Source organism: Belonocnema kinseyi, chromosome 8, assembly GCF_010883055.1.
Source record: "Belonocnema kinseyi isolate 2016_QV_RU_SX_M_011 chromosome 8, B_treatae_v1, whole genome shotgun sequence".
Classification (NCBI taxonomy): Eukaryota; Metazoa; Arthropoda; class Insecta; order Hymenoptera; family Cynipidae; genus Belonocnema; species Belonocnema kinseyi.
In genome coordinates, this window is record NC_046664.1 from 36,196,401 (window position 1) to 36,201,844 (window position 5,444).

Here is a 5,444-nt window from a genome sequence, read left to right on the forward strand (position 1 = left end):
CGCTTACATAGCCCCTTTTACGGAGTAGCTCAGCATGGTTTCACAGACGTTGCTGCGAAAAGTGCGATAGCTCCGGGTGTTTCTCGCACCACAGAGCATGCAATCGTGCCATGTAACCCCGTTCACGGGCCACACCCACATCCCAGCACTCTAGCAAATCGTGATTCAGTTGCTCCGTCCACCCAAAGGTAGCGAGATCCCGCCGATCCATCGCATTGAATCCATTTTCATTGACTCCCCCAGCTCTAGATTGGTCGGCATTATTGGCCGACCCATTGTCGGGAGCCCTGCGCGTTCTGTTGTTTTGAACCGCACTTACTACAACTATGTTTGGTGTTGTCATTGTTGTTCCCACGATAAGCTAGGGAAAGGGGTTCGTCCATCCTTGTAGAGCCCCACATGCACTGTGAACGTCAAGTTGATAAAATGGCCATTTTTTCGTCATATTTGTTTGTTTATTCATAAAAAATTGAAAACCTGATTAAAAAATCATGCTCGACAACTCTCTTAGAAATTTTAACAGTTTTTTTCAAATTTTTTTTGTTCTAATCGCTTAATATTTGTGGGCTGTACGTTTTTTTGAACCAAAAATGGAAGGTTTTACCCACTGCGGGCTGGAAATGTGAGAATGAGATCATATGAACTCCCGTCTCACACAACGCTGCTGATGGTTGTTTGAAATTCTCAGCATAAAAGACTAACCAGCTATGACTCTTGGTTGAAACTAACCGCCTCCCACCCCCGCCCCCAAACCCTCGTTAATCGAAGTATTGTATTTTTGGTTTTTGAAAAACCAGCAGATCTTGCAGTAAAATGTTTAATAACAAACTTTTTTAAAGAATGCGCATTTTTTTTAAAGAGACAATGAAACTACGTCTGTTTTAATATCAATGCATGTTATGAATTGTAATAATATACGTTTATGGAAATGATATAAAAGTTAAGATACAAATTCGTGTGCGTAGCACGAGATACGCGATGAGAATGTATTCGTTAAAGCCAAAGGAGCTTTAACAAAAAAAAGTCACTATCACTAAATTACTGTTGTCGATATTTTAACTTTAAGTTTAAAAAAATCTATGCACAAGTGTAAGCAATATACAAAGACCGAGCGCGGAGCACGAGATAAATATATTATCGAGTGCGAAGCGCGAGAACCAAAAGTCGCGCGCCCTAGGCGCGCTTAAACTTGCGAGCGAAGCGAGCCGCACGCGCAGCGGGCTACGAAAATGGGCCCGCGAAGCGAGCGGATTTTGTGTTTTAATTTCATCTCTTTTGGTAAAAATTAAACTATTTTGTTCAAACTAGTTAAACATTGAACTATTTTATTCAAAGTTCATATTTTTATATAATCAACTGTTACATTTTTCGTTGTAAATGCATATTTTTGTTAAAAATGTAACTTTTCGGGTAGAAAGATGAACTTTCTTCTAAAAAATTCATCGTTTTGACTTGAAAATTGACCTATTTGGTTTTCGCTTGAATCTTTATATATCTTTTTTAATAATAATTTGATTATTGGGTTGAAAATTCATCTTGGCAGGTTGGAATTCTAAATATTATGATAACAATTCCTCTTTTTGCTTTAAAGTTCAAATATTTGCTGGTACTTGGAATTTTTTATTTACAACTAAATTTTTTATGATTGTAAATATAACTATTTGCTTGAAAATACTACAGGTTTTGGTTTCAGCTGGTTTCTTAAAAATTTTAATTATTTGGTCGATAAGTCAACTTTTGTTATAAAATTTTTCTTTTTGAACCAAAAATTTGTGCTCTTGGATTGAGAATTCATCCTTAAGTATTTGGCTGAAAAGCCGTTTTTTTTTTGCTTCAAATTTTGTCTTTTTCAGTTTTTAATTATAAATATTCCAAATTAAAGAAAATTCTAAAGTGAATCATCAAAGTTTTAATTTTTTTGTTAATTTTAATTTAAACTTTTTAATTTTTTAAACTTTAAACTTCAAAACAAGTTTAGTTATAAATTTGCAAGGCTAAAAGTTATTGAATTTTAAAGATTTACAATTTAAAGTTCTATACAACCGTAAAGAGTGGCAATTTACAATTCTTAAATTTTGAAAATATATAATTGCTAATTATTGAATTTTAAATATTTATATTTTAACGGTGATGATCTTGAAAATCAAAGGTCAAGTTTTCAATTTTCAATCTTCCAAATTAAAGAAATTTCTAATAGCACCATTCAAGTGAAAGCAGCCCTCGCTGCGCTCGGGCAGCAAACTTCACACTCCTTGCCATCGCTGTGTTTCATCCCTTCTAATGCAACATACTATTAAATAGTAAAACTTAAAATTTTTAATAATTTTCAACCCCTTCGTTGGCAAAGATAATTCGACAAAAAGTCGCTGAATCCGAATATGAAGTCAAAATTCAGAAATAGAAAATGGCGGATCCAATATGGCGAACGAAAATACAAAAAACGGCTCGATTTGGATAAATCTTTGTACTTACGGCTGTTTCGGGTCGCTGAACCCGAATGTGAAGTCGAAATTCCAAAATTTAAAATTGCGGACGAAAATATCTGCAATTTAAAATTGTCGAATTTTTACTTCAAATTCTGATTCAGCGACCCAAAAGCCCGTAAGTACCGAGATTGATCCAAATAGTGTCGTTTTTTTATTTTCGTCCACCATATTGGATCCTCTATTTTTAATTTTCGAATTTTAGCTTCAGATTCGGATTCAGCGACCCAAAAACCTCCGAGTAAGACTTGAATTCCAAATCGGAGTAAGTTAAATAGGGAAAAAAAGATTGACGCATTTTGCGTCAATGCCACACAGGGAATGGAAAATTTTGACGCATTTTGGGTCAATGCCATCGAAGGGGTTAAGTGTAAATTATCAAGATTAAAAAATCTTCAATTTTAAAGATTTAAAGTTCAAAGTTCTACAACCTTTAAGAGTAGCAATTAAAAAGCTTTAAATTTTTTCAGCAGGTGCTGAAAGTAGACAGTTGTAACTTTTTTGAAGTTCACAATACTTTCTCATCTTCGGGTCGTTTCCGGCTCGTCCTCAACTCGTTTACAGCTCGCCTCTGACTCATCTGCAACTTTCCAGCGATTCCCCTCTGGCTCGTACAGCGAACTTCAGGCTCCGGTCATTTCACCTTTCCTCTATTTTCCCCCTTTTTTGTAAAAAAATTTACCTCATTTTCCCCTTTTCTCAGTTCATTTCTTTCTGTGATCCCTGGAAGAATTCTAACAATAATGAACTCGATTTACTGTGACTATTATCGATTTGCGTTTACACTAATAAACGCACAAATTAAAGCCCATTTTGAAAGATTAGAGTGACTTTTTCTGTTTGATATTTGAAATTGTACAACTGTTTTTCTTTGCAAATTGTGTTTGTTTGATCAATTCATGTTTCATTTTTGAATGATATTAAGGAACTTTTTTCCAAGATTTGAGAGGCCCCTCTGAACAAAATTCGAGGTCTGAACTATGCATTTTTCTCAACGATGTAGTCAAACTTATTATCAGATGGTCAGGACCGAATTCTGAAGAAACATTTAAAATATTTTTAATTTAATAACAAAAATTTTTTTAAATTACTTTTTAGGTACCCTCTTTTTAAAAAATTCTTGGGTTCATTAAAAATAATTCATGGAAAAATGTACGACTAAATCTTTAAAGAAACGTCAAAAATGTCATCCAGACTAATTAATTGAGAAGTAGAACCTAAGAGAATGGTTCTTTTAAATTTTACAACTTAAATCGACCTTAATGAACTTTTATTCCTGATGAGGAGAGTGTTATATTCTCGAAGTGTTGAAAGTTATAAGTTAATTAAATTATTGATATCAATAACAATAGTGAACACCCTTAATTTGTCAATTAAGTTTGTTTAAACAAATTTTAAATGTTACTGATTCGTGAAAAGAAGTTATTGCAAAATAATCGTCTAGTCATTCCGTGAAAAAGAACGATTTTATTCATAAAAACATAAAACGATAAAAATGTGCCTAAACAATTGTATTATCAATAAATGTTGTTTAATAGCACCAAAATGTCGTTGAAAATGTAGATGCTTTTTTTTACACTTGATTACTTCGAAAAAACAACTTTTGTTCGCCTAAAAATAGCCAAATAATAGCCAAATAGGAAACTTATAATTCTTTGCTAAGTAATATATCATCGATTCCGTAGATTAAACTTTATTTGTTGCAATATAAATACCTGACATGCATAATTATTTATAAAATTTGTTTCTAAAGCAACAAATTATTGATTAATCTTCATTAATCCAACTAAAAAACTCTTTGTGTCCATAAATTGTTCAAATTTACTGCAAAGCAAGTGACGAATCGTTGCCAATCCCTCAAAACCATTTTCATTAATTGATTTGCTTATAAAAAATTCAATTGTTTTTTTTACAATTACGTTGCTATTGAACATCTGTTTTGGCTAGGAATTTCATGTCTTCTTTGTATTTTTTAATTAATCTGATAATTTGTTAAAATACTATACATTTTTGTACCGATGTCGAAAACAGTTTTATTCTCTTTTTATTAAACAAAGAGAGGGATCTTTTTTCAAGCATAAAATTTAGGAGATTTATGTTTGTTTAACAATTTCATGGTAAATTGATGATAATTGTAAGAATCAAGTAACACAATTCACTGTTCCGGCCTATTAATTTTTTTAACCTTTCTTTCTTGTTTCATGTTCATTTTATTTGAAGCATATTTCAAATTAATAGAGTTTATTTGTTGAGGTATTAATTCTATGGTGTTTTAGGTCTGAAGCCGTTAAATCCGCATTTGAAACCTATATAGAAGTTTCTATTAACGAGCCCTTCAACATCTTCACAAACTGGACCTAGCATTCTATCAGAAAGGTATTGTTCAAAAATGAAACATATCAGTATTCATTATCAATTATGAAGAAATTTTCTGAAATTGTTTAACCATGTAACCAGATTTATTAGGGTCCTTAATTTTGCCCCCGCTGCCAATTTACGTAATTTTCTCGACTTCATTTGTTTCGTGAATTTATTTAAAAGTCATTTAAATAGACGAGATTAGACGAGATTCTACAAGGAAGTTAAACTTGCAGCCAAATAGAGAAATTTTATGCCAAGAAGATTAATTTTCTATAAAAACAAAAAAAGAATTTTCAGCCAAATAGTAGTTCAATTTTTTCAACTAAAAGTGATACATTAGTATAGTATAGTAGTTACATTTTCCAGTTAAAGAATTAATTCTTAACACAAAAAAAAACTAATTTTAAACAAAGCAGTTCAACCAAAGAGATGAATTTTCAACTAAAATTATGACTCTTCAACTCTTCACTCTTCAACTCTTCAATATATGAATATTCAACCAAATACTTCAATCCTTAACTAAAATAGATGCATTTAAAACAAGCAGTTGCATTTTTAGTCAAAAACATTGATTTTATGTCAAAGAAAAATTTATTTTTT